We start from the raw sequence: 14,886 nt of genomic DNA, 5'->3' as shown, positions 1-14,886 counted from the left end.
TAAAACAAAAATCAGTTTGCCATCTCTACAGTTCAGATTGAGGAAAATAAAAGTTGCTTATATCTAGAAAATTTAAAACAAGTTTCTTGGGAGGAATGTAGCATTACTGCTTTTTTTTCTTTCTCCAGGATTTTGTTTCTTAAGTTTTTTCTGTATTTACCTCTCTACTGTCAGATGCTATGAGCAGTAAAGTTATCAACCTTAAAGATATGAGAAAAATATTTATTTATAGAGTAAATATTTTTAAAATAATAAATTATTTCTTAGTAAATGATATTCTGTATGGAGCTTTTCACATATGTCAATAAAACTATATGTTCCTTTGAAGGACAATCTATTATTAAAGTTGACATAATTATTTTATTTTCTTCCTCTTTGCCAGGTTTTTTTGGCTATCAAACTTTCTATTGACTTTCAAAATTTCTTAGAGTGAAAAAGTTTAAGTAATTAAGAATGTTACAAAAATACTACTAAAAAAAGTAAACTATTGAGCATATTATGAATACAAACACATATTAATTTGTGATCTACTATATCTATTACATGTACACATATTAATTTGTAATCTATTACATCTATTACATGAAGTAAGAAGGCTAATTCATCAAATATGAAATTACACAAAACTATAAGTTAAGCAATGCAAACTGTGAAAGGCATTTATTATTGTTTCAATTCTAGTTCATTACAAATAATTTTAATCGGGTTACTAATTTTAATAAAATATTTCAATGTAAATTTGCCAAAGGGATTTAGTAAATCAGTAACTAGCATATGAAATAACACCTGAAGAGATTAACAACAAAGATACATAAATAGAATGGCAAACTCTTCTTTAGATTATATAAATTTATAGTTTAGCTCTATAAGTTTATTTTTTAATTAATATACCCAGAGAGAAAACATTATTTATTTAAAATATTTGCAACTTTATATAATTATAATATATAAAAATTTATATATTAATATATATTTATATTTTGGATGTATTTGCAATATGAAGTAATGTAATAAAATAATATACATTTATATAATATTGTTTATTTCAAATTCTAAATACTTTAAGTGTCTAAATATCACTAGCATGCAAATATATATACTTAAAATTTTTAATTTGAAAATATTTAAATTTCAATATAATCTGAACATTTCTGTTTACCAAATTTTGTAACCAGTAAAAATATTTCCCAAAAGGAATAAACATTACAAAATTAGAAGTCTAGAATTATTTAATCTTTTAAAATAGCCAGTTTGTGAAATCTAGAAATCATTTGACCTCTTATTTTTTATATGTGTTTTCTACTTTACCAAAGTGTTTAACAATGACTGAAATGAATCAGATTATTCTGTAAATTATATCTTCCTTCTACGTTTTCAATTTTTTTTTTTTTTTTTTGGCTGCACTGCATGGCCTGTGGGATCTTAGTTCCCCCACCAGGGACTGAACCCATATCCCCTGCAGTGGAAGCACAGAGTCTCAACTACTGGACCTCCAGGGAAGTACTATGGTTTCAATTTTAGTATTTTCTTTACTTGTGCCCTTTTATGCTTAAACCCACACACACGCTTTCACACAATTTGTAGAAGTCTTAAAGCATATATTACATAAGTATATATTTTTTTATTTTGTTTCCCCCTTTGAAATATTTCTAAGGTACTTATCTCCAGGAAATTTTAAAAAATAATTCAATTAAATTATCATAAGTTGAAGATGTTTTAAAATGATGTGCACAAATTCCTCCCATGCATTCTTAAGAAACCTGACCCATCTTTCAGAAATTTGTCATAATGTAGTACATATAATTTGATAAATAATAATCAGTAGCTAAATATAAATTGGTAGTAAATTTTTTGCCAGTCATGCTCTTAACATGTACCCTTTAAATAGTATGTTATATTTAAAGTCTTATAGTATAGTATTTAACATGTTATTGAATACTAATGCAATAGGAATAAATGTATTACACAGTTTAAAAGAACACATTGAGCTTTTCATATATCTTTATTTAGATTGGGATTTATTGCTACTGACCTAATATTTGAGAACCATGCTGATGAACATGGGAAAATGGAACTTTTATATTTTGTTGTCATGATGACTTTCTTTAATAACCATGATCTTCGAATACCTGTATCTTTGCTTTGGCATAACAGATGAAGGATGAAACATAAACAAATATGGAACTTAATAAAGCATATGAATCCTTTCTTTCTTGCCATGCTGGTGACAGCTCGCAAATTTGACAAATGAATGAGTTACTTTTTCCATAGTGACAAGAAACATGTTTGACCCTTTTTTTAAAGACCTATACCACTAGAGAGTTTTGTTGCCACCACTCAATTAAAAGAATTCAGCTAAAATGCTCTAAAACCCACCTTTTCACAACTTACAGCAAATCAATTTCTCTTTGAAATGTTGCATGTCCTCTTGAATATTCTGATGTGATTCAGTAAGACAACTCTTGTCTCACATTAAAAACGCCTCTAGAATTAGTAAAGTAGAAATGTTTTTGTCAGAAATTTGTCGCATTAATTAGTACTCAATAAAAGACATTCAGAATCATCAAAAAATGTCTTAAAGCAAAACATAATTTTTCAGGGACTCTGCTTTGGCATATGAAGTCAAGTTTGAGATGTTATTATAGAACAGTGACTTATCAACATACAAGATCAGTACATTTACATTTTATCTGTTCCTTCCTTCTAAGAACTTACTTGATAAATGAATTTTGTAAATTAGCAGTGTAATATATTAAAGTGGGAGTAATTTTGACACATTAGTTATGGCTAAAAATAACCTAGGTAATTTTCTCTAAGTGCAAAATTTAGAAATGTTCCTGTGGAAATGAGAAAATTATGCATAAATCATGGGAACGGAAAATGCCACCATTTTTCTGCCTTTAAGTTGGATTAAAGCTAAATTGTTTTCGAGAGTTTGCCATCTATTTTATTTTTAAAAATCTCAAGTGGAGTATCTATGACCTCCTTTTATAAAAAAAATTTTTTTATTGAAGTACTGTACAGCAAAGTGATTCACTCTTTTTCATATTATTTTCCTTTATGGTTTATCACAGGATATTGAATATAGTTCTCTGTGCTGTACAGTAGGACCTTGTTGTTTAGCTATTCTCTATATAATAGTTTGCATCTGCTAATCCCAAATTCCCAATCCATCCCTCCCGGACCAATCCTCCCCCTTGGCAACAAGTCTGCTCTCTGTATCTTTGAGTCTGTTTCTGTTTTGTAGATAAGTTCATTTGTGTCATATTTTAGATGCCACATGTAAGTGATATCATATGGTATTTGTATGACCTCCTTTGATAAAGAGATAATACCACCAAATTCAGACACAGATATAAACTATAACTAGAACACTATAAAAGATAGAAAAGAAAAAGATAGGGATGAATCTTCTGTTTGAAATTTTAATGGTATTTTTTGTCATTAAGCAAATACTTCTTGACAGTTCTTGGAGTTGCTCTTGAATTAGTGAAGCAAAATATAACTCTTTCCCCAAAGTGTTAGATGAAAAATAAAAGGGCCACGCTGTAATTTTTTAATTGGATGTAAATCCCCTTCTTCTAATTTGGACTTCTGTCTTGGGGCTTTTTAAAACGTCGGTTGCTCTTTGGTCATTTTCTGTCCTTAACCAATGTCTACTAACTATGCCAATTCTACAGGCATATCAGAATTTGACTCCAAATTTATTGGTTAATAATAAATAAGCATATGTGTTTCTATACATGCATACCCATATATACATATACACACATATGTGTGTATATATATTTATCTATGGTCAAATTTCAAATTTACATATATACTCATTTAATAATTTTAAGCCCACACAAATTATTTGTTAAAATACTGTGCCATGTTAGAGTGCAGATTTAATAAAGTCACTTATATGAAATTTAAAGTGGCTTTTTAAATTATAGTTTCTGTGCAATATTACATAAGTTACAGGTGTACAATATAGCGATTCACAACTTTTAAAGGTTATACTCCATTTATAGTTATTATAAAATATTGGCTATATTCCCCATTTTGTACAATATATCCTTAGAGCTTATTTTATGCCTAATAGTTTGTACCATTTAATCTCCTGCCCCTATATTTTCCCTCCCCCCTTCCCTCTCCCCAGTGGTAACTACTAGTTTGTTCTCTATATCTGTGAGTCTGCTTCTTTTTTGTTAATTTCACTAGTTGTGTATAATTTTTAGATTTCACATATAAATGATATCATAGAGTAATTGTCTTTCTCTGCCTGACTTATTTCACTTAGCATAATGTCCTCCAAGTCCACCCATGTTGCTGCAAATTTAAATTATTTTAAAGGTGTGAAACAGTGCTGTCATTGTGTGTGTATACACGTGTGCATATATGTATATTCCATATATACATAGGATTTTTTTAAACCAACGTTTAAAACACACAGTTCTTAACTCATAAGAATAATTTTCATGAGGTATGTGACATTGTATTATAATGATACCACTAAGCTTTTGTTTTGTAGGGAAAAAAGGACAAGCAATACATGTTTAAGGCTATATGTATATGAGTTAAATATTACAAATCTTAGTAAGATATTAATTAGTTCCTTTCTACATATTACAAAACAATTATAAGGGTTGCCAGGGTTTTTAAAAAATTAGGTAAGGAATTATTTCATGTAAGAACATCATCCCTTTCCACAGAATACATGAACTCTCCCTACCCGTTGACAGGTTGGAGTGTCTCATAGTGCACATAACTTAAATTTTTAGGAAAAACAGAGACACTTATTCCCTCAATAATTCAGTCATTCAGCTTCTACATTAATATTATACTGAATGAGGGAATTCCCTGGCAGTCCAGTGGTTAAGACTTTGCCTTCCAATGCAGGGGTTGTGGGTTCAATCCCTGGCTGGGGAGCTAAGATCCCACATGTCTTGCAGCCAAAAAACCAAAACAGAAGCAATATTGTAACAAATTCAATAAAGACTTTAAAAATCGTCCACATAAAAAAATCGTAAAAAAAAAAGTTATACTGAATGCTTCTACATTAAGCACTAAAAAAAAGCATCTTTATCTTCCCTGGTATCAATTACAAAGGAATAAAAAATTTAAGTAAGATATCCTATTTTACTTTTTAAATCAATTTTGCGTCTCAAATGAACTATATTCATGATGATTTTCCTTCCTTAAGTCTATGTATTTTTAACCCATCCCATCTCTTGGAGGTACGTTTACTGTTTTATATATTTTAAAACATCTATTACTTATCTTGAAGGAGTGTTTGTTTAAAAATATTTTGTACTGGGCTTCCCTGGTGGCGCAGTGGTTGAGAGTCCGCCTGCTGATGCAGGGGACATGGGTTCGTGCCCCGGTCCGGAAAGATCCCACATGCCGCGGAGCGGCTGGGCCCGCGAGCCATGCCGCTGAGCCTGCGTGTCCAGAGCCTGTGCTCCGCAATGGGAGAGGCCACAACAGTGAGAGGCCCGTGTACCGCAAAAAAAAAAAAAAAAAAAAAAAAAATTTTGTACTAAAATATAGATATATTCTCACTTCCTTTAAAAACATGTCCTTTGAAATGTACATTCCATATTAGGACCCAGAATTTCTTATAATTTTAATCCAACTTTTTGTGAGTAAATATTGTAATAGTAAACTCTTTATAAACTTTTTTATTTCAGTTTTGAAGTTGATTTGAGTAAGTGTTATCTTAACACATGGAATATTCTGAGAGATTATTTGAAGTTCCTGAATTTATTGTTTAACTCTAAAGTCATAGCAAAGCATAAACAGTGGTAATTCATTATTATTATTTACTTATATATTATCATTCTTAATAATAAACAGAATTTATTGAGTGGTTACTTTGGTGCTTGGTTTATTTTTTTCTTTGCAGCATCTTTGCTTATTATTGCTCATTTAATTGTCCTACAAATGGGCTCTCAAACACTGTAATTTCTATCTTAAAAAATTCTTCATTAACTCTAAGCCCCCTAGGGCAGAGACATATCTCTGCTTTCCATCTATTTGCAACTACTCTGAGAGACACATCTACTCTTGGGACTCAATTCTTGACCTTTAGTCACTCTTCAATCCACTCTTTTCTAACTGTTGAGAATCACTTGTAAAACTTCTCTTGAGCTGTTCATCAAGATGCACCAGTTTTTGTTTTTAATTAATGAATGGTATAAGAAACAAAATCTGGACACTTAGGGTGCATATTAATGCTGGTAATAGGTAAATTTTTGCTGATATTGTAATGGTCTCTTTTAGTGGCACTTTAGGAAAGATATCTATTTTTCATGCTCGTTTGTTAATACTGATTTTTCTAATTAAATACAACTCACTATCAAACTCTACTTTCCTGATAGCATATAGTTTTTCTACTACAAAACTATGCACTGTCATTGTCATAATTCTGTCCAACCTCTTTAAACATTTGACTGAGTGTAGATGTCAAAAATTACTCAACTAGCTTCAACAATTAGGTTTCCAAATTCTTCACACAATAAACAAATGCATTGCACCAGAATTTTCTAAATGTCAGTTTCTTTCTGTAGGATAGTTTCAGACCTGAGTTTAGTAGATTAAATGGTCTGAAATCTTTAACACTCCTGAAAGATATTTTCTAATTTCAAAATATCATTCCAATTTATTTTGCTGGTATGAGAAGCAACTAATAACAAGAAATTGTGGTTTAGGAATTTAGAGGTTGTAGGAGATTAGTGCATATCTTTGAAAGATTTAACAGGTAGAATTGACCATAGATGAAGCCTGAATATATATGAGAGGTAAAGTGAAGAAAATATTAAAGGGGAATTTTTATTCAACTGAGAGTTTCTGAGTGGAACCTGGTTTCATTCAGTGAAAGAAACAACATAGTGATGATGTGGAATGGGGGATAAAAGATAATTATTTCTGTGTGAGACATGGACATTGAAATGCCTCTTGGAAAATAGGTTTGTAGATCAGGAAAGTGATATATATGGACTATTGAGATTGCTTTGTGATGCTTCAGGATATAAATATTAATTGAAGCTATAAAACCAGGAGATAAACATGAATCAAATGAACAAAAAATTCCTTAAGAATGCAACTCCATAATTTAAGAAATAGGACAGTAAAATGAAATAGAGATTCCTCAGACAAAAGAGAACCACAAACGTGTATGGAGTTTTGCAAACCAAAAAAGGGAGATTTTTGAAAAGGATGTGTGGTTATGGTGCAGGCAACAATGTGCCATGCCACTGTGAAGTTAATTTAAAAAAAATAAATAAAAGTATTTATTAAATTTATAGAAAGAAATAAAGGGGATCCCTTTTGACCTCAATGGATTGGTTGCATTGTACAGTAGTATTGGCGGAAAAAAACAGACTGCATTTTTCTGTAGACTGAATGAGAGACCATGAAGACAGTAAATGGACATTTATCCTGTAATAGTATTTCCCCTCCATTTTCTTTGAGATTTACTTGTGGATGCTGTGCCTTTTGAATTAACCCTCTAATTTCCTGATCTTTTCTATCCATGTTTCTAGATCTATGCCTTGTTATTCTACTTCCTAAGAGATTTTCTCAAATTTATCTTTTAACCACCCTCCACCTTTTAAAAAACTAGTCATGAAATTGGATTTCACTAGATTTTTTTGGCAATGACTCAGGTGATTGATTTAGATATCCCCAACTATCATTACAGCTTTGTACTTGAGGATATATGTTTCTTTATTAAAGAAAGTTGATAGGCAAGTAGATAGATTTCAGTTTACAAGTTCATGCAATCAACTTTTCTAAATCTATATTTAGATGTGACAATGGTACTATAAGGTGATGGTTTTAGCCTTCTGATTCTATCTCTAAAGTGTGTTAGGTCTTGTCACTATTTATAGTACGTTTCTACTTCAAAACCTGACTTTTCACATAATAGAAACTGCATACGTTAGCTTTGGGTGTATAAACCTGAAATCATTTGTATACAGTCTGCAGCAAATATTTCCTATTTTTTGTTGCCCTGTCTTGAAAGGAGTTCTTTCCTCTATGATTTAAACAACATTAATGTTGACAGTTACTCTTTTGATTTTTTATTCCTGTGGTAATGGGGACTTACTAGTGATTCTCTTATGCACCCTAAGGATGGATTAATTAGAGGGTTACAAAGAAATCTGTGATTATAAACATTTAAATAAATGCCATGTTTATGGCATAATAATAACTAATTTTATTGCACATTTAATATGTTCCAGGTGCAGTTCCAGTTCTTTTTAAATGACATCACAACATACATAGAAGTCAGGTATGTTATCTCATTTTACAATTGGAGAAACTCAATCTGAGAGTGTTTAAGCACCCTGATTAGTACCATGCAACTCTTGTATCTATATATGTACAAATCTTTACATTTTATACAGATTTTCCTTAATAGTTAGCATTAATTTAATATTAAATGAAGACTTAAATAAGTAATATAATTAAGAAAAAGAACCAGATGGATATTATATGGTTTATTTGATTTAATTCTTTACTTCATGTCATACATTTATGTACTATTATGTATCCTCAACCTTTATTATTTATAATAACCATCCATTCTAGATATAATTTGGCAACCAGAAAGTTACTACTACATGATCAGGGCTTTACGGTAAAAGTTAGTCTGAGAACCAGAGCAGACTCTTCTCTTGAAGAGAAGGGAAGCAGGATAAAGTGGGGGATGTGGATTTGGAACATCCAACATGGCCATTTGGTGCTCCTCTACCTTGCAGAACAGTCTCCAAATAGGTGTTTATGTAACATAGGGCATACACAAGACCGTCAACTGAGCTGTGGGAAAATATAAGAAATTCTATTTGTATTGATGTTTTATCTCATTCTTTTGCATTTCAATTATCAGTGTGATTTATAAAATATCTATATAGTGGTAAAAGTTGTAGAAGTAAATGATTAGTATATAAATATACAACAAATATTGGAGTCCACCTTCAGCAATTTTTTTCTGATAGGAGTATAAAATATGAAAGTTCAGAAACCACTGCTCTAAAAATAAACCTTGGCCAATATCTGCACACATATTTCATTGCCAAAATAGCATCCATATTCCAGAATCCTGCAACCACATTGGTTAAATGTACCCACTCAGAAAGAAACAAGCTCTCTGGATTTAACTCCAATCCCACCAATTATTACATGGCTAAGCAAAGCTAGTTAACCTACATATGTTCATTGTCTGCATTTATAAAATAGCAACATTAAAAGAAAATATACCTTAGAATTGTTGTAAGACAAATTAATTAAAGAATGGCATACTCTTTGTATAGTTATAATCATGGAGTAAGTCCTCAATACTTGTTAGACAAGATGATGATGATGATGATAATGATAATGATGATGGTAGTGTCCTCAGACTATTTGCCTTAGAATCACCTATAGTGCTTGTTAAAAATACCTAACTGGTGAATCAGAAGCTATGGAGTGGAAAATCTACATTTTATCCAGAGTAGAATAAGATGTGTAAATCATTTCCCACAAATAGAGGGATGGAACTAACCAAGTTACTGTTTACTTTATACATTTAAGGATCAAGGGATTCTCTTCATGCATAGTAAAAATTTTAAAGTAGAAAAAATGTAATCAGCTCCAACATAAAATAATAACAGTATTGTCACGTGTTCAGAGTTTAAACTAATCATTATTACTACTATTGTCAAAAAAGTGTTTTTGCTGAAATGCTTTTAATATTTCACCCAGTTCCTGAGAATCTGACACGATATGATTCTATGATACTATTTTATGAATTTTAAAATTTTGCATTGATCCTATACACACACAGACACACACAGACACACTCACACAAGCAAAATACAGGGTATATGACTTTAAACTCTTTTTTTCATTCACTATGATTTGGGCCTTTGAAAAAATCATGTTTATATTATGCCTTTTTCAATAACAGAATCATATTTTCCACACCATTTAGAAGTGGTGCTTACGAAGTATTGCTTTTGATGGTACAATAAATTTATAGATATTGTAGTTGTAAAGATGTAGTGAAAACAATTGATAATTGGAGAAAGAAACATTTTTTGGATATATTTGACTAGGCTTTATTGAGCTACTAATACAACATCAGCAAAAATTGTCAAATAGAGTACAACTGTGTCTTTATTTACAATACTATAATAAGAAGTGGCTAAAAAGATTTTCTACAAGTGAAAACCAAAATAATATCTTTATAATGGAAATTGAGGACAAAATAAATAACTGTAACAAATTCTTCGGAGAGTAGAATATATTGTTCGTAAGAAGAAAAATATTTTTTCCTTTGTCTTTTCTTTATAGTGACATATATGTTCAATTTAACAGATATCATTTATGTGATGAAAATAATTAACTGATAATGTTTTATAATCATGCAAAACAATGTTTTAGGTGAAAAATGCCTAAAACAATAACTTTGTGTCATTCTAAGATTGTGGAATTTTTGACTCAAAATATATGTTAACTGATGGTTTTGTAAAACTGCTCTGATTTATTTCATGGTTCATGAAATCTTCAAAAGTGTACCTTATTCATCAATGGTTGTTTAAAATTTTTACTTTTCTAAATTTGTCTTTTAGTTTTTCTTAGCATTGAAAATCACTCTTTGTTAGTTATATACTATCTGAAAGCTGTGAATTCATTAGGATTAGATAATAAAGGAAACCTGGAATATATGTTATATTTTCTAATCAATATTTCAGTGGTTTATCTGCATGCATTACACTTTAGTTTTCACCCTGTATAAATTCCATACACACATGCAGACACACACACACACACACACACACACAGCTGGAGCCTGGCAATAAACACAACGTTCTATTTGTTTAGATACAATTTGTGTGTGTGTGTGCGTAATGCAACTTTGATTAGTTCTAGTCATAAAAATGAAAAATCAGTTAAATCCAAAGAATTGTAAAGAGAGTGTCTACTTGGGACCAATTAACAAGTCCACTCTCAAACAACCTAAGATAGTCATCCAAATCATAAGAGTTCCTCAATTTATATAGATAAGATATTCCAATACCAAACCAGGACTGTCTAGAGAAGAAATAGAATAATTTTGCATATGATATTACCTGGAAAATATCATATGCTATATATCCTATATATCTTTTAATGTATATTCTATATAAAATATTTATACTACCTACACTACATCATATTGTCATGTATAATATTTTATATAATACAAATTTACATTACATATTGCTTTCTATATATATTATAAATATACACATATATATACAAAGTTGTTTGTATATATTAGCGATACAAGAGTGCCTCAATATTACTGAATCTATTTATTCTGTGAATTATCAGATCAGACTAAAAGAAAGAAACCATGTGTTAATCTCAATTCATAATCTCAATTTTAAAAAGATGCATATTCATAACAAAATTTCTTTGAAAAGTAGAAATGGAAAGTAACTTATTTAGCCTTCTAAGATATATACAACAAATTCGACAATATATAACCACTTAATGTTTAAACACTAAAAGCTTTCCCATGTGAAGACAGGGAAAAAAGTGAGAATTTTGTGTCTGTGTGTATGTGTGCATGTTACATACTTTTAAATTATTTCTTATTTGGCATTGTTGAAATAGGTGAGCCTTTGCTGCCCATTGCATCCTGTGTGGCCCTAATTTTTTAAATTTTCCTCTCCTGCACTCAACTTAAGCATGTGGTTACAGGCTCTGGGATTGAAATTGAAAGTGGAAATCTATAGGACTGAACATACAAGTGTCCATTCATAATAATTCTACTCATTCTTTTTGAACCAAATAAGCTGAATTGAATCCATCAGTAAGGTAATCATTAGGAGGTTATGATTTAGGAGTTGGGTTAGTGCTCAGAGGAAGTGTGGTTAGAAAGGAAGAAATAGAATTACTATTACTCATACAGAATAAAAGAACAATTAAAACTAATAGGAGAGTTCAAAAAATATGCTAGATTCAAAAGAAGAAAAATATTATCATCAGGCCAAAAAGGTTAATTGTTAAATTGGTGTAACCTAAATGGCAAAAGAAACTCTAAAGTATTAAGGAATGACTATCATATAAATGGTCAAAGTCTTAATGGAAAAATATAAAAGAAAAACTGTATTGAAATATTTTTTAAAAACCTGAATAAATGATGAGATGCTTAAAAATGGAGAAAATATTCAACATGTAAAAGATAGAGACAAACTTTTCCTTAATGAATCTATAAAATCAAGAAAATTTCAACCACATATTCAGATTTTTTCATATAACTTTAGAAGCTAATTTTAAAGTGTATACAAAATGCTAAAGAACCATTTGAAGAAAAAAAAATATTAGTACCAGTAGATCTAGATAGATATAATATAGTAATACATATAAATATAATATTTAAAAGTGTCATTAGTCTACAAAGAAAAGAGAGCCTTTAACTTAGTCCATAACAAATGTGACATTATAAATTTATTAGGCAATTATGGGTTAACAAAAATAATGTTCTGAGAATTACCATTTATATGATCAAAGGTAAAGTTGATTCCTTAACTCAAATAAAACAAAAATAAAAATTTCCATGTGAATTAATGAAAAGTACTAAGTGTGAGACACAAAACAGGAATTTTTTTCAGAAACATAGAGTAGAAAATGTTTAAAATGTTTGAGTAGGAAAGGATTTCTTTATAATAGCATAGAAATGGCAACTGATAAGGAAAAACCTGACAATTTAGACTCTTGTAAAAATTCAAAAATTTTCTGCATGAGAAAAAGCACCATAAAGAAAGTGAAAAACATCCCTAAATTGGAAGAAATTTTAAATGTATGTGCCTAACCAGCAATTTTTAAATTTTTTTTAGCTTCTGTAAATAATGCTTAAAAATCAGTAGAAAAAGACAAGCAATTAAAATTTAGCAAAAATAAATGAGGTCGGGACTTCCCTGCTTGTGCAATGGTTAAGAATCCACCTGCCAAAGCAGGGGACACAGGCTCAAGGCCTGGTCTGGGAAGATCCCACATGCTGCAGAGCAACTAAGCCCTTGCGCCACTACTGAGCCTGCGCTCTACAGCCTGCGAGCCGCAAAGAATTCAGAATAATGATAGTAAAGATGATCCAAAATCTTGGAAATAGAATAGACAAAATGCAAGAAACATTTAACAAGGACCTAGAAGAACTAAAGAGGAAACAAGCAACTATGAGCAACACAATAAATGAAATTAAAAACACTCTAGAAGGGATCAATAGCAGAATAACTAAGGCAGAAGAACAGATAAGTTACCTAGAAGATAAAATAGTGGAAATAACTACTGTAGGACAGAATAAAGAAAAAAGAATGAAAAGAACTGAGGACAGTCTCAGAGACCTCTGAGACAACATTAAACACACCAACATTAGAATTATAGGGGTCCCAGAAGAAGAAGAAGAAGAGAAAAAGAAAGGGACTGAGAAAATATTTGAAGAGATTATAGTTGAAAACTTTCCTAATATGGGAAAGGAAATAGTTAATCAAGTCCAGGAAGTACAGAGAGTCCCATACAGGATAAATCCAAGGAGAAATACGCCAAGACACATATTAATCCAACTATCAAAAGATAAATACAAAGAAAACATATTAAAAGCAGCAAGGGAAAAACAACAAATAACACACAAGGGAATCCCCATAAGGTTAACAGCTGATCTTTCAGCAGAAACTCTGCAAGCCAGAAGGGACTGACAGGACATATTTAAAGTGATGAAGGAGAAAACCTACAACCAAGATTATTCTACCCAGCAGGATCTCATTCAGATTTGATGGATAAATTAAAACCTTTACAGACAAGCAAAAGTTGAGAGAGTTCAGCACCACCAAACCAGCTTTACAACAACTGCTAAAGGAACTTCTCTAGGCAAGAAACACAAGAGAAGGAAAAGACCTACAATAACGAACCCAAAACAATTAAGAAAATGGGAATAGGAACATACATATCGAAAACTACCTTAAATGTAAATGGATTAAATGCTCCCATAAAAGACACAGACTGTCTGAATGGATACAAAAACAAGACCCATATATATGCTGTGCACAAGACACCCACTTCAGACCTAGGGACACATACAGACTGAAGTGACGGGGTGGAAAAAGATATTCCATGCAAATGGAAATCAAAAGGAAGCTGGAATAGTAATTCTTATATCAGATGAAATAGACTTTAAAATAGACTATTACAAGAGACAAAGAAGGACACTACATAATGATCAAGGGATCGATCCAAGAAGAAGATATAACAATTGTAAACATTTATGCACCCAACATAGGAGCACCTCAATATATAAGGCAGGGGCTTCCCTGGTGGTGCAGTGGTTGAGAGTATGCCTGCCGATGCCGGGGACACGGGTTTGTGCTCCGGTCCGGGAGGATCCCACATGCCATGGAGCAATTGGGTCTGTGAGCCATGGCCACTGAGCCTGCGCATCCAGAGCCTGTGCTCTGCAATGGGAGAGGCCACAACAGTGAGAGGCCCGCGCACCGCAAAAAAAAAAAAAAAAAAAAAAAAGAAAAAAATATATATGGCAAATACTAACAGCCATAAAAAGGGAAATAACAGCCATAAAAGGGGAAATAGACCAAAAAAGTGTAACATAGGGCTTTCCTGGTGGCGCAGTGGTTGAGAGTCGGCCTGCTGATGCAGGGGACATGGGTTCGTGCCCCAGTCTGGGAAGATCCCACATGCCATGGAGTGGCTGGGCCCGTGAGCCATGGCCCCTGATCCTGCGCGTCCAGAGCCTGTGCTCCACAACGGGAGAGGCCACAAGTGTGAGTGGCCCGTGTAAAGCAAAAAAACAAAAAAAAAGTGTAACGCATTCATAGTAGGGGACTTTAACACCCCACTTTCACCAATGGACAGATC

At 31.6% G+C, this 14,886-nt stretch overlaps 1 protein-coding gene across 3 annotated transcripts in view; it reads left to right on the top strand.

The window, feature by feature from the left end:
- The window catches only part of CDH19 (cadherin 19), an 86,731-nt gene that overhangs the window by 323 nt on the left and 71,522 nt on the right, over positions 1-14,886 (top strand). For all 3 annotated transcript variants that reach the window (XM_060310687.1, XM_030868133.2, XM_060310688.1), the window contains exon 2: positions 8,232-8,281. The gene's annotated coding sequence lies outside the window, so the exon portion shown is untranslated. The remainder of the gene's footprint in view (positions 1-8,231; positions 8,282-14,886) is intronic.

The sequence above is a fragment of the Globicephala melas genome, chromosome 13 (genome assembly GCF_963455315.2).
Source record: "Globicephala melas chromosome 13, mGloMel1.2, whole genome shotgun sequence".
NCBI lineage: Eukaryota > Metazoa > Chordata > Mammalia > Artiodactyla > Delphinidae > Globicephala > Globicephala melas.
The sequence above is the reverse complement of the archived record's forward strand: the minus strand, read 5'-3'. Positions and strand labels throughout refer to the sequence as shown.